This window comes from Cyanistes caeruleus, chromosome Z, assembly GCF_971803275.1.
Source record: "Cyanistes caeruleus chromosome Z, bCyaCae1.hap1.1, whole genome shotgun sequence".
NCBI lineage: Eukaryota > Metazoa > Chordata > Aves > Passeriformes > Paridae > Cyanistes > Cyanistes caeruleus.
This window is the reverse complement of record NC_141732.1, coordinates 16,855,982-16,883,045: the sequence shown is the minus strand read 5'-3', so window position 1 is coordinate 16,883,045 and position 27,064 is coordinate 16,855,982.

Here is a 27,064-nt window from a genome sequence, read left to right as displayed (position 1 = left end):
TTAATTCCTATTCCTCTTGCACTCTACTCTGTGTTAACATAACTAACTGAAGATTCATCCCATTAAAGGAGAGTTATATTAATGCACACTAGGGAAAATTGCATATCAGTTATTTTTTTTTTTAAGAAGCCTTTAGTCACATTAATGCTACTGAAATCCTGCATGCATATCTACCACAGCCATGCAGTTTTCCCAAGGTAGAAATTTAGAGAGGGAGTTGGATCTGCAAAAGATTGGAGAATAGGAAGGTGTTGGAGAAGGTCTGGAATTTACAGCGCTTATGGAAAATGAAAAAAAAAACCAAGTCCTCTGATAGTTCTATTAAAAAGAGCCTAGTAAATTAGTAGGGCTGGAGGACAAGTGATTTCTGCCTTTTGTTTTAAACAAAACTTTGAAGGCAGTGATACCACAGTGCCAGGGCAGCATCTTTGGAATTGCTCACTTGGGTCTTGAAGGATCAGGCCCTAATTATTTACTGCCAGGGATGGGCGGCCTGCATGCTTTCAGGCTGTGCTTTCCCAAGACAGTTTCTGCTGCCTCAAAAGGCCTTTTTTCATGCACACAGCAACCATCTTGGATCTTGTCTAGGGGTCCACTCTTAACTGCTGCTGGGAAGAAGTTTGAAATCAGCAGGCCAAGCAGATCTTTTGAAGACAGAACCGTTTATTCAGCAGCTAGAACAGGAACCACAGGCAGCCAGGGGAGCCTAAATTTTACATCTGGCATATCTCACTAAAGCAGGGCTTTGCACTTTGTGGTCTCCAGCTGAGCCTGTAGCACTGCAGGAGGATTGCAGTGACAGGTGTGTGTTCGTCACTGCTGTATAGTTGGTTACTGAAGGATCCTTTCAGTGTGGCTGTTTGGGACTGCGGGCCCATCCTGGTGCTGTTGGGTAATGCTGCGCAAGAGAAGAGCGAGGTCGCGGGGGCTGTGCTGATCCATGGTGGGTCTGCCCAAGCTGAAGGAAATGGGGTCTCTCCTGCTCTCTGTGTCTTACAGATGAGCAGCTCCAGGCTTAACATGCTTGCCTCTGCCACAAGAAGTTAGTGAAGAAGGCAAAGTTGTCCATATCAGGCCTGAAACTCTACTAATTAAACTGCTAATATTCCAGTGAAGGCTTTCAATAACAATGAATATTTTTATAATGTAGGTGATGGCATACCTGTGCCAGAAACATAGGGTCAGATGCTCACTTGGTTTATCTCCAAATTAAGTTGGTAACAGTTGCATCATGAGCATTATCCATTACAGCCCAGAATGAGATTATAATCATGATTTATAGAAAGAAGTGCCATTTGAAGTAGTTTGTGTGAAACTTGTATTTTAATTCTCAGCATAAATTGCTTGAATGTGTAGCTCTCATAAGCAGTCTTACATATCTATAAAGTTCTCAGATGAGTTGGGGTCTATGTGTGTGATATTTAATAATAAAATAAGGCAGCCAGTCTTACAGGATTGTTTTTCTTCTGGTTAATTTTTTTTCCTATGAGCTCAAGCCCAGTGTGAGACCCTGAGGAAGGCTGCACTATGTTTCAACCCCTGCCATAGGCCAAAACTACTTAGTGTTTAAGCAGATTACATCCTGTGAAAATATACTTTTGCATGCTAGACTTAGTGTTAATCCACAAAAGATTAAAAAATATGGTAAATGAACAGTGAAAAAAAAAATTTCAAAACCAAACAAAAACCACCTTCCCATTTGAATTGTATATTTTTATTACAATCAGGAAAGCAAAGCAGACCTAAGAGGAAATTAGGATTCTCTGCAGGTACTATTGCTTTTGGAAGGTAGGAAACTTATGGCCATGTCATTAGAGATGACATTTTTGCACTCCTTGAATCCTTTATCAAAATTATGTTTGGAAAATGGAAGAACAGTGTCCCCGAAACAAGAATATCCCTTCTGTGGCTTTCCGAAGGTTATATTTGAGTGCTCTCCTATTGTCTGATGATCCTATTCCACTGGTGGGTTTATAGATGTGCAATAAAAATCTTAATCTGTTGGTCTATAACATGCACGTGAGGAAATTGGCTGCTGTGGTAAATGCAATGTCCACAGATTTACTCAAAATTCTTTCATTTCTGTAAGCACCAACTATGCCTGTAAATCACTGCTGACAAAGTTTTTAAGTTTCTTGCACACGTTATGGAAAGGAAAGCCATCACTCTACTCCAGCCACTGGGATCAGTCCTTCACTTGTTATTGGATCACATCATTTTACATTCATCTTGTGTAAAGGACAATGCAGAAAGCTGCTGAGAGTTTAATTTCCCATGCCTATATTAAGCTTTGTAACTATCCACTAGATGACCTGAGATTTTGGCCACCCTTCCAAAGGGCTCACATTAAAAATTGCATTGAAATCATACTTTCCAGTATAACAAAATCTACAGTAAATTGTTGAAGCAAAGAGAAAACAGGGGGAAAGGTTGACAAGAGAAGGAGATTTTTTTTTTACCCTGTGGGCTACTGATAATTTTCAAAAGGATGGGAGCAGAACTGTATCAAGATTGGGTGCAGTGTGTATCTGTTTCTGAAGCAAGGTGTTCCAGCTTAATTCCATGTACCTCATGGAGAAACTGTGTCAGCTGTGCAAAGAAAAATAGTCAAATGTTGTACTTAGCAGTTTTTAAATCCATATCTCCAGTATAAGTTGGTTAGAAAATATAGTGATCATCCAAAAACTGTTTCTTGCTGTAACTTGAAAAACATTTTGTGAAGACTTTGAGCTTCTTTACCCATTTTCATCATAATTACCTGAAATCATATCATAATATTCAATTACTGTAATATTAGAATTTTCAAATTTCCTTCCTTCTCCTTCCTTATTTTGCAAGTTTAAGCATTTATCTTGCTGTAGAGTGACACCTTCAAAACACCAAGGGGAAAACATCTTGGGTTCATGCCTCCATATTTAAGAAGTATGGACAGAGGTTCAAAATCAATTACATCAACAGAAAAATATTCTAATTGCCACTTTCTTGTTTCTGTTGCACATTGTTCCATGGCTCCTGGAACAGTGTCGTGGTATTGGAAAATGCCTAGTGGAATTAATCATGTCATCTATAAAACCTTAGATTGGCATATACTTAAGGCTAGGATTAATGATTTCAAGATACTACCAAATTTATTGCTACAAAGGTATGTGGTATCCTGTTGTTTATCCACGGCTGCTGTGTATAACATTTCCTAGATTCTAGAGGAACAAAAAAAAGGAAAAAAATGTATCCAGAAAAATACTCTGAAGTGCTTTTAGATTATCTGGTGGACAAATAAAATAATATTTTATTGTAAAAGATATCTCTTCCTATTTATGAAAAATCTCATGTTTTATACTTCTGCTGTATCTCATGCTTTCAACATTCATCTGGTGCTTCACTCTGGTTTGTCATGTCATAAATTCTCCCTTGAATAAGTCCGTCTTCGAAGCTTTTAATGATTGCTATTCATGAAAGAAATATTACCCAATTTATAAATCATATTTCACAGTGAGTCAAACATTTCCTACCTCTAATTCAGTAAAGGGTTTTGAAAGTTAGACATCTACTCCTTACAACTTTTTGATGTCAATCTTTCTCTTGGATAAAAGATGAAGATGCAAACATACTTAGATAATCAGTAGCCTGGTGATTTTTATCTTTCAATCTTGATCTAAAATGTATTTGTAAAGAACAGTCAGAAAACAGAAATACTGGTCATAACTGATTCTCACAACTCCCACAAATCATCAGAGATATTCTACACGTTCAGATTAATGTCCAAGATTTTATAGCGCAGCAAAAACCCATTGGATATAAACATATATTTAGGAAGACAAGATGAGCTCTTGATGTCAGATTTTCAAACTTGGTGTCTCAAGGTGATTTTATGATGATGTTCCTTTCCCTATTTGTCTTCTCTATGCCCAGAAATCACTGCTGTAACTTTAGGGTGGGTCCAGGGGAGGGGCAGGAACCTTGGGGACTCTTGCATGGGCTTTGTTTGAAGCCTTGCTCCAAGCTTCTGGGTGCAGTGCAGACTGGACATTACCGTGTCGCTTAGCTGGCTTGGGCTTTTGTTAGCTTAAGAAGTTTCTCTTTTTTTTCCCTTTCCCTGGCCTGGAGAGGCCATAGCATCAGCCTTCTGGCACCTTTTGTGGCTTTTTACCTTGAGGTATCTGGCTCAGTTTTGGTCGGAGATCAGACAATCACTGAGACATGCAGGAGCTCCAGGAGCCACTCTGGCCAGCGTGAGACCTCAGGAAAAGCTGAAGCAATGAGAGAAAAGACACAAAAATCCATCCACTCCTCCTGCTAAGGAGGAGAGCAACACCAGAAGTTCAAAAGGTTTTTATCTGTTTTGCTCAAGCTGCAGCATGAACTTTTTTTTTCCCTTCCCTAAGATAAAAGCCAGTTGCTATTTTGTGCCCCCTTTTGCCACATGGACAGCACATTTATTCTCCCCCTGGCATCCTGGGTTTTTTACTTCTGCTATGGGGGGTGTGTGGGTAAAGGTTCTGAAAGTATTTATTCATTTTATCCCATGTATCCTGTGTATTCATTTTTTTTCCCATGCCGTACAAGCACTTTGTTTGTCAATAAAAAAGTTTTACTTCACCTTTACTCCCTTGTACCAATTTTCTCATTGGCAGAAAAAGGATTTCTGCCCTTTTTCTTAGAGGAAACACTCCTTCCAAAGTGTTTTCTCCTAAAATTGTCTCTAAACTGAGACACATGGACATAGATCTTTTCACACAAAATACGGTTAAGATGGAAAAATCTGTATCTCTTGTTCCCAAGCATATAAGGATGGGAAAATGTGTAAATCCCCATTTGTTTATTTATTTTATATTTTATTATCATTTATTTATTGAAAATATGCTATTGTTCAAAATCCAAATTAACCATTATCAATAGTTATTAATATTAATTGTACTAAAGCAGTACATGGCAGGTCAAGTAAAATTTAAACCCATTTTTTTAGGACTCATAGAATATAAAATATTCTGGAATGCCTGGTTTAACACTGAAAAGGAAAAAACCTTTCAAAGGGCAAGTAAAGAAAGTGATTGATAAGTTATCCAAGCAGCCCAGCAGATTTGTAGAACGACTGGGAGCAAAATACAGACTTACCAGTTGCCAGTGTATTTTTTTTTTCCTAAGACTAGGCTGGCCTCAAAATTTCATTAAAGTTTATTGAAGATTTTCTAAACTAATTTTCTTGAAATTTATGGTCCTTGTGGGAGAAAGGAATGTGGACCAAGATAGCTATCCTGAAGACATTAATATTAAAAATACTAGTTAAATAATTTGCTCTCTTCAAAATACATACTAAAAAGTCATCTCCAGATTCAGATAATTTGGAATATTTTCTCTAAATGTATTAATTCCATTAAGCGTCCATTTAGACAGAAAAGCAGACTTAGGACTTAGAGTCTGATAGGTCTTTCTCAAATCTGGCTAAATATCTGATTAATCTTCTTCAGTTTCTAAGTGCCTTAAGCTTTCATTTGGAAATCTACAGCATGCAAATTACAACATTTCTATATTCAGAAAAAGAGTGCTTGGACTTTTTTGGTTCAAGTGTGTTGTTACTTTCATTACAAATGCAGCTCTTTCCTTCTAGGTCAGCCATGAAAATCTTCACAACACTGCAACCTGGAAAATAAAATCTTCTTTTCAAACCCATAGTAAACCAAGAAATTAAAAAATATTTCTAAGCTCTTCAGTGAAGGGAATAACAATTAAAGCCACTAAAAATACTAATAAGTTGCAATACTTGTTTAGGTGTGTTTATTTATAAACACTCTAGACAAGTACAACCTCTTGAATTTACCCATGTTGCATAATTTGAAGTTTTTCAGGCACTCTCAGCTCAGCTATCAATGTCAAAAGAAAACAGATAAAAACTTGTTGAAGAGTTCCTGTGGTTTTGTTCAGAAGATATGACTCAATGTTTAACTCAAAAAATTTACATGTTTGAAAGCAAAGCAAGCAGATGTCAATAGCTTCTATTTTGTTTTCAGGTAGAATATTGTTAAGTTTTGCAGTAAAAAAGGTATCAGAGAACAAAACTTTCTACAAAACACCCAATGTAGCTATTCAAATATAGAGATATCATTTAACCAGAAAACCCAAAAATATTTTGGCAAGGGAAGAGACTAGGACCCTCACAGCCAACAGTGTTCCCATCCATAAATGAATATTTGGCTCATCTCTAGCTGCCCCCAGCAAGAATCTGTCACCTGAAGCTGAAACAGCATAATTCAGATGCCTTTGTGATATACCTCTTCTCAGGGTTCCTTCTAATCTGGTGTGGAGCAGCTCATTCACTGCAAGCCCAGTTGGGAATGTATGGTATAAAATTAATAAATATGCTTTTAATAAATTATAAAATTAATAAATATTTGCTCCCCCCAAAGCTTCTAGGGAATCAAAATCACCATCCAAAGACACTGTACACATTGCAGAGATAAACTTTGGTTTAAGGCTTTTGACTAATTCTTAAGCACCTGCACCAGAATCCTCCTGTCTGAGTAAGGCAATAGCTCCTTGTCTGGGACATCAGACAGGTAGAAAAGGCTGAAAAGTGATAGGAGAGATTAAAGGTAGGCAAGAAGGGAAAGAACAGGGGAATATCCTCAAAGTATTCTATCTTGGGACTTAGGAGCTTTTATCAGAGTTAACTGTTAATTGTTCCTTCTGTTACCATCCAAAAACTTTTCCAGAAGAGATATAATGATAGAAAAATCCCAACAAACAAACAAACAAACAAACAAACCCTAGCCGAAACCAAAACCAAGTGAAAAACCACAACAGAAGAGTGACTAATTGCTTGAGAAATACAAATAACAGAGGAGGTGACATCACACAATAACTCTGTGATTCACACCTTCACTCAACATATGGGAGACATAGATTCAATTATTTTCTTGGCCTCCAAGGTTTCCAAACCATATCTTTCACGAGGGCTGCTGAACTTTCAAATTATAGTAAATTTGTGGTAGGAGGGGGAAATGTGCTGCTCATGCTGTGCTGGAGCAGTTTCACTGGCCATTGAAAGGCAACTCAGTGGGCCAGGTAGAAACAGCAAAAAAAGGATCACCAGCAGAGTGACTGATGTTTTTCTCCCAGAGCACATGCCACTCTTGTCCTGCTCTGGAAATATTTAGATGAATTTTCCAAAGGGTGTTTTGGTCCCATTGCACATCTACCCAAAGAGTGGTGAATGGCTTTCAAGTCATTCAATTTCTGTGGCTTAGTAACCATAGTGTTCTGCCCAGACCTGTTTTCTGGTGCCTACAGAGTTTGTGGTTTTAGGGAGGATGCAGATTGTTGCACTAAGGCTCTACAGGACTCTATCTAAAAGCTGTTCCTCAACTACCTGCAAGAAAATGCAATTAAAAGTAGCAACACTGGGAAAAGTGTGATATTTATTATAAATTATTGACATCCCATGCTCTAACTTTTTCATTAATTTAAGTTCAAGGACTTTAACGCATATACACTGTCAGGCAGAGTATTAATACAAATTTAAGTATTGTACAGGTATTGTAAATTAATACAAATTTAGGTATTGTACAAACAGTGTATGACTAGGAGATTAGATCCCATAAAATTATAATATCACAACAATTTTAACACTGGATTGTTAAGGATATGTTTCCACAATGCATTTCACATCAGAAAATTTCATTCAGAGTCATAGAAATTACATTCAAAGTGTGATTATTCTCATTTTGTAGAATTTTTGTTTCATTTTGCTATCATTTCACCCAGGTAAATGAGTGTAAAAGGTGCATCCTAGGAATATTCCTTGGGTTTTTTTTATTCACTAAACTTTGTCTCCTAAAACAGGACTGATCAAATTGTAGGAACAGCAATCTGCAGGGCACTGTAAGCTCCTCTAGATAACCACTGGGGAAAAGAAAGAGTTATTTATACACTGATCCATCAGTTAACAGTCAAGAAGGAATATTAAGAAAATCAACTCTCAGTGTAGCGCAGCTTTAATCCTTGAATATACAAACCACACAGAAAATTCTACTCATTTTAAAGTGTATTCATTAAATTAGAATTAAATATATGTTACATATAAAAATAATATTTAAGTAATATTTAAAAGATTGGATGTGAGATGTTTCAGCGTCCCAAGCTTTTTAGCCCTTCACCAACTCATTTCTAAAGTGAGTCAGGTAACATCTGTATTAGGAAGAAAGGAAATGCGTGGAAAAATTACATAGGCTGTAAACTCAATATGGAGAGTGGGAGGGGAAGAAAATTCATTTTCCCAGTTACTGTTTCATTAATCAAAATATTATTGTTAGCTAATCCTGTCTCCCTTTTCCTCTTATATCTAAAGATCTTCTATTGCTATATAAACGCTTTAGTATATATTTTTTATAGTCTTGAAAAATTACTTCCTTTTCCTTTTAAAGTCATGAATTATGGAAGTGTTGCACTTAAGTCCCCTGTTTATAAAGATAATTTATGTATTTGGGTTCTATTAGAAAAAGTAGGAGACAATCAAACATGGTAAGTACCCTTAGTTCTCTTATATTTTTCAACAAATATTTTCAATTACTTAAGTAATCTAGTGTTTTTCTATATTTTGAGGGAGGCCCTGGATACACTGTGTTCTTAAACTTCTTTGTACAGAACCAAAAACTGCAGATAAAACTCCTGTTCTGCCATGGACCCTCCAAAAGGGTACCTCCCAAACACTGCCACTGTTCAGTAAGGATTAATTTTATCTGAACTGCTTTCCATTGATGGGTGGCTAAAACATGCATTTAGGCTGAGTCCCTGGTGCAAAGCATGAACTGTTAATTCATTTTAAGCAACACAGTACTCTTGGTGACATCTGGCACTCTTGGTTTACTTCTGTGTGAAGTGGTCAGGAGCAGCGATTCCTACTTTCCTGTTTTAATTTCTTGAACTACTCTTTATAATTTTGGTTCCTCTTAACGGACTGGGCCTGCTTCTAAAGTCAGCTGCATTTTTCATGTTTGTTCTTTATTTTGCTTTCATGCAGACACTTCATATTTTCCCAGTTTAAAAGAATTCAGAATTCAACCTAAAGCAAGAAAAGGCTCTTTTAGCCAAAACAACAGCAACAGGTCTATCTTTGGGTTTTTTCAATATATATTCCAAGAGACTGAATAGCACAAGACTCTGTCCCACCATTCTTGCATTACCTCCATCTCAGTAGGCCCTAAAAAATTAGCAAACTAAACCATGTCCCTGGCTAAAATCACTTTGTTACAGCCCTCATTCCTATTGTTGTCAGCAGAAAGGGAAAGCTATCATCTGTCTCCTTAACCAGAAGCAGTATTAAACAAGTGCCCTATCTGCAGCAGGCTCCAACGGTCTTGAGAATTAATCTTCACAGATGTTTCCTCTGGACATTCCCAATAAAGTGAAGCCAGTCTTGGCTCCTGGAACAGTGTCGTGGTATTGGAAAATGCCTAGTGGAATTAATCATGTCATCTATAAAACCTTAGATTGGCTTTTGCATGTGGAATTGTTTGTTGTTGTTGAAGCTGTTCATTGTAGAATTGTACTGGTTGTGTTTTTTGTGTGTTCCAATTGAATGTTTAATTGTCATAAGCATTATCCCTATTTTTGTAGTCCCTTACTCACTTGTTTGTTGCTATTGATGCATTGTTTGTAAGTTTAATAATCCCTTTTAAGTTTGTTTTGAGGTTTTCAAAGCAAATCCCCTCACCAGCAGCATTTTACAAAGAATTTTTAACCTGCCCCAGAAGACTTATAACTTGACACCACGGCAACAGTGCATACTAATGAGGAACTTTCCCTCCAAAACCTCAGTTACCCCAAGGACAGCAAACTGCTGGAGGAGAAGATGTTACCAGCACCAATTAACAACAACTATAGGGGTGGGACTGCCAGCAACAAGCTGAGGGGGCAGAGATTATAAAAGGACCTGTGAAGTTTGAAGAACTGCCCTCTAACTGTGGATTAGCTGCAGCTGAGGACCCAACACTGCAGACTTCGGTCTACATCTCTTTTAGAGACCTTTTTATATAAATTTGAGTGCAGATTAGCTGCACTCACTGCAGTGCCGCTGAGTTCTTGCTTTGGGACCGAAAGCGCTGGTTCGGCCAGAGGATTCCTCCGTCCTTAAACCCAGGACTTTTTTTAATCTCTTTTCTTTTATTTCTCCCTCACCCATTATCCCTTCCTCCCCTTTGTTTCTTCCCTTAATAAACACCCTAGTTTATTCGAACCCCCAAAGTTGTGCCTTTTTCCTCACAATCATAAACTAACATTTTACAGCTTGAGGTCTGCATTAAAGTACAATCAGTTTGAAGGTCTTGGCTAATTTTTGCTAAGTATTTTCTCTGCTTCAAGGACCGTAAGCACCATATTCTATAAGACTAGAAGAGGTTTTGGTTTCAGTGGAAGTGCAGATGGTGGCTCTTTGAGAGAGGTGGAAGAAGAGAGAGGAGAGAACCATTTTCCCCATTTTCCTTGTCACAATTGGAGCAGAATCAATGTGTTGCATTGCATTCTATAAGCATTTAGTATGTCAACGGGTAGTCACACAAAATATTTAGGTACTCCTTAATCTGGAGATACTTTTTTTCCCAATGCGCATATTTTTCTTTACAGAACTAGTATTAATGAGATAATTGTGTTACAAAGCGTGTAAGATTTGATTTTGTCTAATCAGTTAATGGTTTTGTCTCCTGTTGAGTTTTGTTTTCCGTATTTGAGGATTCATGCCTTCCAAATATGGTTGACCACTGAGAGTCATTGGGAAATCTCAGGAAAAAGATTACTTCCTGATGTGCACATGACTTGACATTTGGTATATCTACAGAAAGAGCTACACACACTTCTGTAAAGGATCCAGATTGTTATGGAAGCTCAGTCACTAGTGTGACCAACTGTGACCAACCACTTCTGGCAGAACACAACACTAACCCAGCTGTATATCTTCAGGAGGAGTTGGGTCAAGTCGACCCAAGTCCAGCAAGCTCTCAATTAGATGTTCTCCATATGCAACTCGGCTACCAAGAAATGTCTTCCTCCAGGAACCTGACCCTGATATTTCTGCTGATTAAGGGTAGTCATGTTTACCTCCGTGGGCTCACCTGCACAGATACTTTCACTGAGGCATGGAGGAGCTCCTTTCACAAGTACCAAAACTAGTAGGCAGAATTTTAAATGTCAATCCCATAAGGCCTGAATAGATGCTCTGTTTCTGACACCAGAATCTCACTTCTATATGGCCATTCCAATATTTTTTCATACTAAAATAAATTGTAATGACCGATAATCCATCATTTCAGCAACACATAAAAATAGATAGAAGTTATTTCTGCTAATATTTTATGTGGTCTGACAAGTGATCTAGATTAGATAATTTAGGATACCTAAACTATTTTTGTGATTTTACTGTTCATCTTAACTACAAGCAACTGTTGTGCCTCTCCCTTCATCTATGAAAATGGAAAGCCAGTAATGAGCTCTTGACATCTCTAAAAGGGTTTCTGTGTCTGTCTAAAAATAATTCTCTACATAATCTATCCATCTATGTATCTCTGAATACTTAGACAAGTATTAGCCCAATCTGTTTCGAGCACCAGATTTTTATCTTAAAAAATTAAATGCTTTAGGACAACCATAAGTAGACAGACGTTTCAGTAAAAACTTAATTTGGTTGGAAGCATTGACAAAAGAACAAATTCCCATTAACTAGATTTTACTAAAGCAGCTGAAGCTTTTATCCAAAACCTGACTCTTAAAACCTATGAATTAAACTTTATGGGTTTGAATATATTATTCTCTTACATTATTATGCTTACTTCTTTGTCAAACACCAGTAAAGACAAATCTACCAAAGCCAAGTGGAGAAAGCAGAGTACTTTTCTGACCCCTCCACCGTAATATTTCCAGTGCTCATATCCTGTTACACTGACCTTTATTAAATAATTTTTGAACAAAGCCTAATCCCACTAGTGTTAGTATTAAAATGTCTACTCACTACTTTCACCTCAGCATTTTGCTCTACATTAAGATGAAAAACAGTTTGATAAAATCTTTCAGGCACCAGGCTGCCATGTACTGCTCAAGTGTGAAGCACCGCACACAGCTCTGAGAAAAAAAGGTTTTTTCTCATCTTGGTGGGTTACTCAGCCTTACCAAAGTCAATAAATGACAAATTTTGAGCTATGGGGTAGAAAATGTTGCCCAATAACCACAATTATAGTTTCAAAAATCTGTTGATCCTCATTTGTTATTGGCAGTGATTCCTGTTAAGTGATACACCATGCTCGCCTGCACAGAACCAGTTCTGGGTAGTGTGTCCAGGACAGCCTCTCTTTTTATGGCCTTTGGAGAAGAGTTGATCCCTATTCACTGGGAAAGTGAGTCCCCATGCCTTTGACACATGCATTTATAGCAGCTTTTGGGGCTGGGTTATTAAAAACACAAGCCTGCATTTCTCCCATCACCCCAGTGATTCTTTCCAGTGTGGGTATTTCAGCTTTAAAACTTGATGGTACCAGAGTGGAAGTGCAAAGTCCATGTATGCAGAGCTGGTAAGCAGAGGTTGGATGTGTGCCCACAAGACTTGTGGATGGTGATTTTTTTATGACATACACAGACGTATGTGCATAGTGACTGGGGAAGGTTAATGTGACCCGCAGGAGGGCAGGACAGTGACAGACACAAATAGAGCTGTAAGGAGGAGGAATCCTAAGGCTCCCACTCACCCTATCCACCCAGACCGTATTTGTCTCCCAGCACAATCCTATGCTGTCTACCCTCTGGCAGCAGCTGCAGTCCCTGCACTCCTTTGAGGCTGATATAGTGAGCAAACTGCAAGATACCCACATTGCTCTTTGGCCAGCTGCTAGAAGACACCCTCCCACAGGAGGTGGAGAGCATCCTCTCCCTAACATCTTAGCATCTCACTGCAAGCCAGAGAGGCTCCAGCAGCATGGGAATTGGCATTTCCAAAAATAAGATGGAAAGGTCTGCAAAACTACGTATTAAAGCTGCATTCCAAGCCCAGATACTTGTATGTCCAGCTCCAACACATTGTATAGAGAGAAGGGTGTGGAGTAGCTTTGACCACCTGTCTCTGGTGAAGATCAAGACATAGCGTGATGGCTTATGCCAGCTGTTGGTTTCCCTCTCTGCTGCTGGTTGAATATCTTTGTGTCTGGACATTGCTAACAGACTGCCCCTGTTGTGCTACTGTCTTTGTTATTTATCAACCTGTAGAAGCTCACTAAAAAAATATGGTGCTCTTAATAGGCACTGAATTCCTCCAAATATTACATCTCTGACAAATATTTCTACTGTCCTGTCCTGCTTCTGTTACTTTGAGTCTTTGTAGGCATAAAAGTCTGGCAATAGAAAGGCAGAGATGTGGAGGTGGGGGAGTGAAGGAGAATAAGATCACATAGTCTTTCTGCTTCTTATCTTAACTTTATACTTTTTGAAATGCGTCACATCTGAAAAGCATTTTTTTAACTCCTGTGACTGCTAGAGCATGGTATTGGTGTAATATTCACCTTGTTATACGTTTGGGATGTTTTTTGTATACCACAACAAAATTCTCACAAATATTGAGGGAAAGAGAAGCTGGAAATGAACTTGTAGTCAGGGGTTGTTTAAAATATAGCAGCTGTTGTGCGGCTGGTGTGCTCAAGCCCAAGCTTTTGATAAACACTTTGATACTGTGCTGAGGTAATCCAACCACTTTGATGCAGCATTATGGTGATCAGGCTCTTAGATATCGTTATTAAAATGATCTAAGCTTTTTAATGCTTTACAGAGTAGTGGCCAGAGCTCAAAGTTCAGCACCAGGTTTTTCCAGGTTCTTAGACAGGACAGTGAAGCATTTTGAGGTTTCAGTGCAGTTCAAATCCTCTTTTGAAGCACCGAAATAACCTACTTTCTTTCCTCTGGAAGAGCTTTGATAAGATATTGTACTGCTGGAAATTTGACAGCATTGTACTGGTGGAAATTATTTAACCCCATTACAATATGGCAATGCAAACCCCTTGCCACCAAATTCTCAATACATAACTGCAAAGGTCTATGATTTTTTGGAGTAATCTGTGGACATTCAAATATTTGAAAGCATTTGTTAGTTTGCATGCTTGACAAATATATTCTCATTATACACAACAGATGCCAATACTCTGCACTACTATTTTTAAAGAACGGATTAAAAATTGTTTTCATTTAAAAACATGTTGAACAAGAAAACTGTCCATCTAAAATAAGACTCAGCAGTCATCATCTTACTGATTGTGCCTAAGTTTACAAATCACATCAGCCAAATAGCTGAAGCAGGAGAGAAGCCCGAGGCTTGCTACATAGTTCTGCTGTAGCACAGGAGCCAAAGTGGGATCCAGATTCCATTTTTTTTTCCTAAAGCAGATTGAAAACAACTTCCATCTCTGTATTGTTTTAAGATTTTTTCTTCATCCTAGAATGTGATTACAGTCTAAGCAATGATTTCCCAACGTGCCGTGCTGAGATGCTGGGCTCACTCCCTAATTTAAATGACAGATATAACCAGTTTACAAGGGAAGCACTTGGATCAGCTCCTTGGCTAGGAGGAATAGGTGATGTGATTCTTCCCCAAGTAGCATAACTTCATAGCCAAATTCCTGAGACCTAAGAAGTACAGCCAAATAGGATCTAATGGATTTGCAAATAGAGTGACATCTTTCTGCATTATCATGGCATAGTAAAGTTAACGTTGTTGAACTTCAGTCCCACTGAAAATGTACATGTAGATGGCTGGTTCACACACATGGTTCTGGCAATTACACAGATCAGATTATTGAGTCCTGCTCACAGGATTGAACTGGCTCCTGCAAGTCCTGTGAAAAACTAAATCAACAATGGCTAAACTGGATTCAGTACCTTCAAGGTAAATGCATCATGTAGTATACTGTATATACAAAATACCCTTTGAAGATGAGGCTGGATTTCAGGCAGCTCATCCCAGATTTTTTGTAAACTCACCTTCTATTTTCTTATTTACATATTAGTCACAAAAATAAATCTTATTCTTAATTCTGTTCATCTACTAGAAATACAGACATTTAGCCTCTTTTTCTCTCTTTTTCCATTTTCATTTCATATTTTAAAATTAATTTAAAGTGTTTTGAAGTTATGAGCTGCAGAGTTGCATTGTTCTAGACACCATCATCCTGCAAAATTCAGAGTTTATTCTTACTCCACAATGACTCTCATTATGGAAAAGAGAGGAAAGACCAGCAAACATCCTCCAGACCAGCAAACTCATTTCCTGACAAGCCTAAAGGATAATCAAAATTATCTCATTTTCTGCAGGAAGGAAAGGAAGAGACCTCTTGGCACCCTCCTTTGTGGAAGGAATATCTTGGTTTTCTTCTTTCCAGGGAGCACAAGCCTGCCTTGACTGGGACCCAGCTCTTCCCACATTCCCTGTCTTATCAGAGTTAACACTCTGAGTCTATCATAAGAGGTTATTTGCTTACAGTTTCAGCATTAGTTTCCACCATACCACCTTGGACTGCACTGCTCAGCTGCTGCATATATGGCTGTTTCTCTCAGTCGTTCTAATTAGTTTCTCCTAGAAAAGCTAGCAAAATAATAATATTTGTTTGTGATAAACTTCAAATACATGACTTCCCAGCAGCAACTGTAATGTCAGAGTTAGAGAAACATCAAGTGGGTTCTGTGGCAATTAAATATTTGACTGCATATTTGCATGTGCAAACTGAGGTTTTGTGGTAGAATGTGTATTTCTTAAAAAATACCCATTTTTGGAGATGATCTGGGTAGCAGAATAAAGATTGACAGCTTTTTCATTTGATTTTGAGCTCATTCTAGCTTCTCTGATAATAGACATGATCAGCTAGCTAGAAGAACATAAGAATTTATTTAAATGTGCAGAAATGCTCTTCTCCTTTTGTCATTGCTAAAGAAATTGCAAAGCAGGGGAATTGTAGGTGTCTCTTCTATTTTTATACATTTCTAGAGTACAGAAACACACACCAATATATACCCTCAAAAGTCACACATTTCTTCCATCCATCTTTAATCCTGTTATTCTATCAATCAACAATTTCTCCTTTTTTTTTTTCCTTCCCTCTGTCCTTTCATTTATGAAAGTGATTATATCGTAGCTGGAAAAACAGGGAACTTTGAAAGTTTGTAAGAAACTAGAATAAACTGCATTTGAAAATCTGGGAAATTCAGGAGAACGTGCAACATATTTTCCTTGATAAAATTGTGAAAAGCACAAAAGTACTCTTGAGACATATGTGTTTCCTTCTGCTGAGTGACAGCCTTAAGGACAGTACATGTGAGAGAGAAGTTTTAGAGGTAAAAATATTTTTTCTTTTAACTGAGTAGCAGAGAATCGGGGGGGTTGAAGCCTATGTAAATTGTCTTTGTCTTCTTATTTTTTCTCTTCCTATGATTGCGCACAGGTGGATTTTGCCCTTTGATTTATTATCTGCTTGGAACCAGGAACCACCCTAGAGCAAAATTAGAGGTATAAGATAGAGGATTTTGAGGAACTGTAATAATTTTTAAAAATCATGTCAATTTATAAGGATTTTTTATATCTACTTTAGATAAAGCATCTATCAGTTCCACTATCAGTTTTGCATAAATAAGAATTGCATGCTCACTAAGTTTTCATCATGGTGATGCATTTTTCAAAGTACTTCATAACTCCAGTGAGTGAGATTGAAATATACAGCAATCTGCTGGAATGTAGTTTAAATGGAAAGGAAGAGTAAGGCTTATTAGGAGAATCCAGTGGACACGGTGGAGCTGATTTCCTCCGATAGCACAGACCTCACTGAGTGATGACATGGTGGAAGAAGGGCAGTGCTGGCACAGTGGTGATACTGACAGCCAATGAGATGGAGAAAAAGCTCTGCCAATGTTGTTTTTTGAGTCAGTGAGAAGCAGCAGCCATGACACCTAAGGAAGATCAAATGGTGCTGAAAGCTGCTGGTGGTTTGAAGGAGAGCAGAGCTTAGCTTGGTGGCATTGTCAGAAGACTTCATGAGAGGCCTTGCAGAGGCTAATTACTGGATCTTGCAGGAATCCTGGCAGGAAGTTATTTGGCACAAGTAGATGGAAGGAGGAAAGGGAAATTAAGCATGGAACTACTGGTTCAAGTTTCTGAAAAAAATTAGAGCAAAACCATTTTCATTGGAAAGAACACATCAGCAGTTAAAGCTACATAAAGGGAAGAAATATAAGAAAAGAATGCTGAAGACTCATGTGCCAAAAGACCAAATTTGAAATTTCCAAAAAGGCAAGAAGGATAAACTAAAAAAAAGAAGACGTTAGGTGGAAGACAATGGACTTAAGAAAGGTTCTTGAATAATCAGGGAGTTGTGGCACATACACAAATGTCTTTAGCCAAAGCTGGAAATGTTGAAGTAAGAGATGTATTGCAATGAAATTCTTGTTGGGAACACTTTATTGTTTATTTATTTATTTATTTATTTATTTGATTGATTGATTGAAGAACTTTTTTTAACTGAAAATTGGAATTCCATCTGAATATGATTAAAACCTTTGCTTTGAGTGTGACTGAGCACCGGAACAGGTTGCCAGAGGGGTTGTGGAGGCTTTTCTGGAGATATTAAAAACCAGATCTTGTGCAACCTGCTATGGTGAATCTGGTTGAGGAGGGGGGCTGGACTGCACAGAGTTCCCTTCCAACCCCAAACATTCTGTGGTTCTGTGATTCTGAATCAGCTGTGATATATCAACAGAGCAGATAACATGAACAGAATTTCATTTCTGAGTGAAAATAACCACTTGCTAATAAACATTTTCAAACCTGAGTGAAGCACTGTGCAATTTAAAACCTGTAATTGGAATAAATTGTGCATAAATTACCTTAAAATTAATCAAAGGTCCAGTGAAAATCAGTCTCAAAATTCTGCCCCTTTGTCAGTATGTCTGCAACTGCAGAGCACTCTCTTTTGTTCAACACAACTGTGCTTAGAGAAATGTGAATGCTCTGCAGCACTCAGAGACAAAAAATTCTCTTTAGATTTAAATAAAGTCACAGAAAGGCAAATTCAGTTATCAATTCTAGAGAACATATTTACAATTTCCAAAACGTTTTTAGGAATCTTGGTTGGCTGGTTTCCACTCTCTAGCCTCAAAGCAAAAAAAAAAAAAAAAATTAAAGCAAAAGGTTCAAAAACAGATAGAAAATAGGTTTTGAAGTAGTAACCAAAACTAGGCTACAAAAGGTCTCAGAGCAGCAGCTTTATCTGCTGGTGGGTATTTGCTCAGTTCAGCAGTCACATGATTCACATACTGGTTCTTTTTTTCTTTTTTTTTTTCCAGAAATAGAATCAACAGAGAGCAGAAAAACCCACAGTTGCCAGTTTGTGCGGTCTTGTGGCTTTTCTTGAGGACTCCAGGCATGCACAGGTCTACTAGATATTGAAGACAAACTATTTCAGTTGCTGTATGCTCATATGCTGCTCCACTGGGTTCTAGTTATCAAATAAAAGCATGAAAAAATAAGTGGTGGTTGAAACTGTCTAGCTAAAGTTTACAAAGAGTGTTATTTAAAAGTCACCTTTAGATTTTCAGCAATGTTTTATTAGCCATACACTTAATTAATCACTTGTAATTTATGCTAAAAGCCTTTTAGCAGAAAGTTTAAGTCTTGGTGAAAGCATATTGCAGCATTAGATGTATGGGAGTGTTATGTCCCAAGTGTTTTGCATTACCCACAGGAATCTACCTTTCTTGACAACAAATCATGCTAAGAGAATTTTTGAGTCTTTCAACAGTTTTCACAAACTTCTGTGACAACAGATTTTGATCTCTCTAAATATGTGTAGCTCTTCCACTAAATGGAATACTGTGTCTATGCAAGCAGCAAACAGAAAAGTTTACATATGGATGTTTAGACATGAGATAAATTTTTCTTTAGCTAGTGAGTGAAATGGACATCAGAGTGAAAAAAAAAAAAAAAAAAGTAAAAAAAAAGACTCCCCAAAGCACCAGAAGCAAGGAGATCTGCTGAGATTGTAGATACAGAGAAAACAATAATTTTTTTTCTTTTAAACCCTAATTTCTCCAACTGTCTTTAGGAACCTGGATATGTACTGCTTAAATAGTTATTGAAACTGTTTATAATCTCTCTGAAAGAGATGCAGGGAAAAAAATGTTACAGATTTTATTCAAAAGCGGGAAAATTTTCTTCATTTTTTTTAGAAAAAAGTGTTAATGCACTTTTAATATCCAACAAGGTGAGAAAGGACAAAGCATAGAGCACATGGGAAGGAAAAAGAAATCATGCTGCGTCTAGAGAGAGATGGTTCATAATAACCCCAAATCCATCAATGAATCTACTTGGAGACCCACATCACACCAAGGTGTTCTTCTGCCTTTCTATATTTACAGCATTCCAGCTGCATGATAACATTTATTTGTGAGCAGGTACTGAAGGAGCAGCATGCAAAACATTGTGTTTATGGCCCCAGTCTCCTAACACATGTTTTAAACGGCCTCGCACCACCAACCTCTGATCTACAAAGCTTACATATATTTTAACAAGCAGACTGGTCCAACATGTATAAAAACCAGGCAAAAGATTGCTATTATGATTAAGTATGAATTATAAAGAGCCTGAATGAAATATTTCCTGTGATCTGGCATTACAGAAACAGCCATCCGATGAACTATGTGTTCCCTCCTTTTCAGAACCCAATTCTGCAAACTGCTGAACATTAAAGCACCCATTAGTTTCAGTAAGAGCTGAAAGTTGCCTCATTAGCTCCCAGCACTAGGCTTGAGGACTGAGTTCAGTGCTGATACAGAATCCCTGTTAAGTTGCTGTGCAAAGATAAAAAAGTTTCAGATCTTCAAGTACACTTGAGTAGATATGTCCTGTTTAATTGATTTGAATAAGAGAGAGAGTCTGGGTACTGGTGTTGCAACCTTAAGTGTATTGTGTAGTAGGATGCTTTGAGAGCCGCTCTTTTAAGATGAAGACTTATAAAATAAGGACTGTTCAGACCTCTTTTGTTTTGAAATACTGGTTGCACTCTTCTCTGTTCCCTTGCAGTGTGGGCTGGTGCAGATTAAGGCTTTCAGAACTGCCTAGTACACTCTTCACTTGCAGCGTTTTCAAATCAGACAGAAAAAAGAAAATAACAGAGATCTTTCTAAAGGACTGAAAGTCTCTATTCACTCTCACTCCAGAGGTCCGGATGGGCTTCGGCAAGTAGCGAAGCTTTTGAGTTGTTACCCAAAGCAATAGTCAGAGATTCATCCTGCTGCTTTGTGGATTCATTTCAGGGAAAGCTCAGCTCTGCTTCTGCAGCCTCTATTTGGAAAAGTGACATGCAGCTTTGCAGAGAGCGGGAAGGGGGTGCAGTGCCCCCACAGCCTGTGCCCTGCCCGGAGCTGATGCTTGGTACCCACAGCCCTGAGGACCACCCAACAACTTTCCTCCTGCAAGCGTTCAGCAGCCTTCTGCCTTCAGCCATTTCTGCAACAGAGGCTTGACTGCCCTCTGGGTCCTTGGTCCCCACAGCTCTTACCACTTTCCTGCCCCAGGGAACAGGCTCCCCATTCATATTCCAGCTTTAGGAACTACTACATGAACTTTTATAAAGGTTTTGGGGGTTATTTTATGGTTTGGGGTTGTTTATGGGGGTTTATTTCTTTTTTTTTTTTTTTTAAACCTTGTTCAAAACAATGTCTCCTCCCTCACTGCTTTTGAGGAATAGTCTTCAGACGTAGACATGAGTCCAGTCCAACTAGTTAGAAGGAAAGTTAGAAAAGAAGAAAATGCATTTACACAGATATAAAGGGACAACAAGGAGTTCAGACAATGCAGAGGTAGCATGTTCTGAAGTTTTCTGAAAGAAGAACTGTCATTTCCTATGGGAATGTCAAATTCTAGAATTTCATTTCAATTCAGAATTTTAAGGTCAACATTCCCAAAATGTTCCACACAGCAGAGACCCACTTTTAATTAATATAGTTGCAAAATTCCACTACCAGTTCAAGTAAAAACAAATGTATAAACTAAAGCATACTGACCTACCACAGTAGTTTAAAAACAGTGATATATTTTAATGCACAGTTATTAAGGTGCCTCTGTTGATCAGCGGACTCTATTTGCACCTTTCTTCTATTCCTCTTTGTACATAAGTGATTTGTTTTCACTGAGAACAAGATCAGAGCTTGCTAATATGTACTGTAGCTTGCAGGTTCACTGGGAAGTATTTATTTCTTAATCATGTATCTCTTAAATTAATTGTTTAGGATGATCAAAGGCTCAGCAGGTGGTGAGGATGATTTTGAAACCACTAAATTGATGCTATCTTTCTGATTGACATCCTATTAGTGTGGCATATATTTCCTGTTTGTCAGGAATGTAAAGCCTGAACATTCTGTAATAATATCTAGTAATATTTTGGAAAGGGAAACCATTGGCTGACTGCATTTTAACAAGATGAAAAAAAATCTTCTGATTTCCTTCTGTCAGGTTTGAAACAGAAGCTGAGCACATGTAGCCCAACCTTTCCTGAGAGAAAGAAAAACTAGCTACAAGGCACCTGCTGCTGCTTTTTTCTGCTTGCCTGAAGCCACAATCCCTCTCCTAGCATCACTCTTTAAAAACAACCAAGCCTGTGAGGTTTTGGAAGTATGCAAAATAATTATCACAATAAAATAAAACAGGTTGTTTAAGACAGGTTTGAGGCACAACTAAAAAAAAAAAAAGCCTGTCCTGAGATCATCCTCCTCTCACCTATCTCAAGTTGCACTTCTCTTGTCCATTTTGGGATCAGGATTTTCAAGATCACAGCCCTTCTTACAAGAATAATTCCAGCCTCCAGAGAAAACTCAGGATGCAGCCATTTGAGCTCCTCTCTAAAACACTAGAAATTCTGGCAGTTTTCTTTCTTTGTTTCCCAGAAGCTCAGCCAGCTCAGGACATGATTCACTTCTTTTTCCCTGTTGTTTTTTGGTTTTCCCCCCAAGTTATTGACTTTCTTTTTCTTTTTTAAAATAAAATCTTAACTCAGCACTGTTGCATCCCATGCTCAGTACAAAATATATATATACATATGTTTTGGTTTGGTTTTTTTTTTTTTTAATTTTGCAATAAGAAAGCATAAGCTAAATTTGTGGGATTAAAAAAGGAAATGAAATAAAGTAGCTAAATAGTCTGAGTGAAGAAAAAGAAAAAAGCAAAACTGGAAGCTAAAGGAACATGGTGTTTGTTAGCCTATTCTTTCTGTCTGGGGAGAAACCTTACTATAATAATAGCTTTTCTCTTAGCAAAAACTTTGCCTTAAATTAGAAATATACATTGTCATTGTCAAAATCAGAATAAGCCATCCCAGGGCATGTAGAGATCTATAGGTATGAATGCTGGAAAAAAAAATTAAAAAAAAATAAAAAATCCAAGATGCTGTATCTTCTCCCGTGGCATAGAAAGGTGAACAAAAGGAATATGCTCCAAACCATGGGGGAACCAACAAAGGATGGATGCCAGGTGTGGCCCCCTAAAGGATTTCACATGGTATTAACTGGATTAGGCATGGGGGACATTTAGGGGCATCTGGAGACAGTTGAGGTATACAGGAAGGTTCCACAGTTTTCAGGATTGTGCCCTCCATGTCCTCCTAAGATCACCTGCTGAAAAGTGATGCACACATTGAAAAATTTTACTGGTGCCTCTTGGACAAAAAGGTGTACATATGTTATGGCACCTGCCCTCTAAATGACACCTTTTGCTTTATAAATCAAAACCACAGGAGAAAGAACAATTCTATCTTCATTACAGGTTATAACAGCTGCTAACCAGCATCCCAAATTAACATAGTGTAGAAGCTGTTGTACCTTTATCTGGGCTTAATAAAAAAAGGTGCTAGGAGGTAACACCTTCCATATCTTTTGTGCTGAATATTTTAGGTACACTTTAATTAGAACTTTTGTTTCTAAGACTTGTAATATTCCTCTCTATGCTTTTCCAGTAAAATGCACATCTCAATAGTTATGTTTATATCAGCTCCAAAAAGCTCAGTGGTTGCTGGATATTACTTCTGTCTCCATTTGTCATAACAAGTAAACAACCCTTTCAAAAAGATCTGCTGTATGCTAATACAAGGGGTAGAAACCATCTATTTGTGGGAAGGAATGTTATTTATTTTCAGCAGAACATAAGCTAATTTCTTGCTTACAGAAAATTAAGTAGGAAATGCACAAAAGCCTGGACAGTTATCACACACTCTATCACACACATACTCTTTTGTGTATGTACATGTCTAGTTTTGGATGCCATGCTCCAAAACTGTCTCCTGAAAACTTTTTGAGGTGTACAGGCAAGCTGTTATTTAAAATCAGCTCAGGGTGGCAAACTGAGGGAAAACTCTTACTTAAAAATAACAAAGGCAAGCTGGTATTTAAAATCACCGCAGCATGGTATTCTGCAAAGGGGTTTAGTCATCCCTAGGCCTTTCCCCACCATTTCTGTTGTCTCTTAGAAAACCTCTTAATGAGGAAAAACAGAGAGGAGGAACATTTAAATCAACATCTCATATCACAACAAGTATGGGGTACTGGAAAAACCCTTGTATGGTTCTCCACTGAAAATATTTGGTGTGGTGTCCTAAGAGTCAGAGGGCCCAAAAAGTCATTGAACAAACTTAATGACAACCCCTGCACTGAGACTCTCACACCAAACCTTCTGAGCTCTTTGCACATGAAATAATTCACCTGGTACTAGGAGTACTGGCCAGTGTTTGGGGTCATGGGAGCAAACAATTGGTCAAGGCAAGTGAAGGATGACCTGGTAGCTGCAGAGAAAGACAAAACTGATATGTACCCCTCATGGTAATAGATGGTGTGGGATAAAAAGAAGGATATTGGACATTGCCAGCAGGATGCTGAAATATCAGGTTGCTCGGTTGGAGCAGGACAATGCTGAGTGCAAGGTAGCCACTACTTTAAATCTGAGACATGTTTTTTCCAGGCTTCAGAAGAAGCTCAGAGACCTTTGTGCCGTGGCTGCTTTGTAAATGTTCAACAAGTGTGTTCTGGCAGACCAGATCTCAAGAGCCATCCCATCCAGGACCCAGAACTGGGCTAGGTATGCAGTGGGAACCTCAGCCCAGGTAATAGAAGCACAGGATTCACTTTTTAATACATCAGCACCAAAAGCAGAATTAATGGAATTAATGACCTTACCTAGAAGTCACTGAAAGAAAAAAGGTGTATATATATATATGAACTGATTTTAAAGTATGTTTTTGGAATAATACCTGCCCATGGAGCCATATGAAAGACAAGGCAAATTTTTTTTCAGCACAAAGTTCTATTAAGCACAAAGAAGAAATCAACTACTAAGGACAGTAAAAAAACTGAAAGTGTTTGTGGTGGCCCTATAAGGCCCTTCAGTTTGAGGTCTCCCCAGTTAATACAGGGTATCAATTAGCTGACCAAACAGCTAAAGAGTTTGCTGAAAAATGTACCTTTCTACTAATACCTAACAAATAGTTGAATGTTCTAGAACAAAAACCAAGTCAGGACAGGCAGTCAGCCCCACCACTGAAAACAATGGAAAATCCCAACAGGTAATTGGTAAGTCGTGTGGGCAAGTCATTGTCCCTCCAAAGTAATGTATAAGATAGCTGAACTGAAAAATCAGTAAACACATTAAGAAGTAGACAGTAGAGTAATTAGTCTGCAAAGGAATGCAGTAAGCATGAAGATGACAGAAATTAATAGATCAGTTGAAAAAATTAATATTTTTCTTACTGAAAAATAAGAAATTTGTTTCTCCAAATAATCTCAAGGAAAGAAGAGGTCTGCCTCCAGGGTTAGTAAAACAGAGGAATTCACCAGGTGATTATTGGCAAACTGATTTTGCCCAGGCTGAATGAGGACTGATATATTTTGATATTTTGATACTTATTCTGGATGGCCAAAAACTTTCTGTCAGACCAACAAGGCAAGGGAAGCCTCAAGAATTTGCTGAAATTAATATAATAGTGATAAAATCAACTCTTTTAAGTTTTAAAAGGTACATTTTTATCAGCAAGTGGTTGAGACTACACTCACATGTACATCCTTTCCAAAGAGAAGATATGTTTTGCTTCAGAACCTGGGGTTTTAGACCAATCCAGGAGAAGTGAAAGGAACCATATCAAGTCCCCCTGGTAACTTACATTGCACTCAGGGTGGAAGGAACCACATATGGGCAAAAGCAGCAACAATTAAAGACAGCAGAAGCAAGACTAACACTATGGAGGTTTTGTACATATATGTGAACCCTATTTGTTTAGGTATAGGATATAATTTCTGGAAGGATAATATTATTGGTTCTAAATGAAAATGATAACTGGATATTTATAATAATAGAAATAAATAGTCTTCATTTCTGAGAAGGGGAATGTAGTCTCAAGGTTACTGCGAGTTTTTGGCAGCTTATGAAATGTAATTTCTATAACAGCTTGTTTGCCAACACCAACCTTTGCAGAAAATCCAGTTCCATGGGGAACCTCAGTCAACAATTTGACAAAAATTTGGGAGCACATGTGCAACTTTATAAAATAGATTAACTTTCAACTTATAACTGTTATATGAACATGGAGTATGTCATTACTTGAATTTAAACAGCAATACAGGTTGTGTGCACATTCCAAATGTGACTAATAAATTGGATAATCAGATAGGATAAAAATCTCTTTGCTGCATCTAGCAAACAACTAAGGACAGGATTAGAAAATAACTAGTTAAATAAAACATTGAAAGAATTTGGATTTTCTCTAACTGGTTGGCTGACCTCACTTCTGCAAAGTATACTTATGATCACAATAATAATTGTAATTATGATGCTTGCCTTAAGAACTCATATGATAGCAAAAAAAAAAAAAAATCAAAGTCAGGCTTATGAAGGCTTGCAAAAAAGACAAGCTTCACAGGCCTCAGAGAGGGGAATGTTAACAGATGATGAACTGTGTACACCTGGTGAGATAACATAATGCTTGCTCTCCAAAACCCGAGTCCTGTGGAACTGCACAACACTCACTGAGTAAGCAGAGCAGATCTGGAAGTTCAGGAGCCCCAGTGTCCTGCCAACTCCAGTATGGTCAGCTGGGGTCTACAACCATTAGGGAACAGCAGAGACACTGCCAGGACAGAAGAACCCACATGTGAAGGGGAGGGAAAATGTTCATGGTTTTGGGGAAATGATTACCACATGTATGTTTAGTCTGGGACAATCAATGAGCATGCATGTAGAATACAGCACATAAACAGAAACTTCCCTGTATTTAGCATACACAGATTTGGGAAGGGCTACTACCACATGCATCTGGCTGAATAAGGAATGCCTGCTTTCTTAATGTTATACTGGCATAAAGGAGTTTTTTCATTTTACCAAACTTTTGATAACAACTTAAATAAACACCTAATATCACATTTTTCTGCTTATGTAATAGGCCAATAATAATATTTCTTTTGAAAAAAATCCTACCAAAAACACTGTCTAATCATCCAAACATCCCAAAACAAAATCGTATTTGCTGAGATTTTGTAAGGTTTATGAGATGATTAGTTAGTGAAAGATAAGCTTCAAACTAGGAACCCAATCCTGTTTCTGGGAGATTTCCAAAGACTTATGGATCTAGCAGAAACAACTCAACTCCTCAAAAGGCTTTTGAAACATATCAAGAAAGTTAATCACGCTATAGCTTCAGTGCCTTCCTCTGCGCAAATATTACATTTAATCTCCAGCATGAATTATTAAATCTCCTTATAATGGTTGTGATTAATCTTCTACCAGCTAATCACTTTCAAGCCATACCTCCTCCCTGCATGTATAATTTTAAGAATCACTTCTCCTTGTATTCTATCCCATCACTAAAATTCATGTGCTAAATAACCTTCCAACTTTAGGAGCTTTGTGTAAATATTAGTCTGTTTTCCTAACAAAAAACAGCTATTTTCCTCTGTGCCTCAGCAATTTCAGCTCTTGGTTCTCAGTGCAGAACACAGTACTGAAACCTGCCATGTAAAGCATTCACTGGTT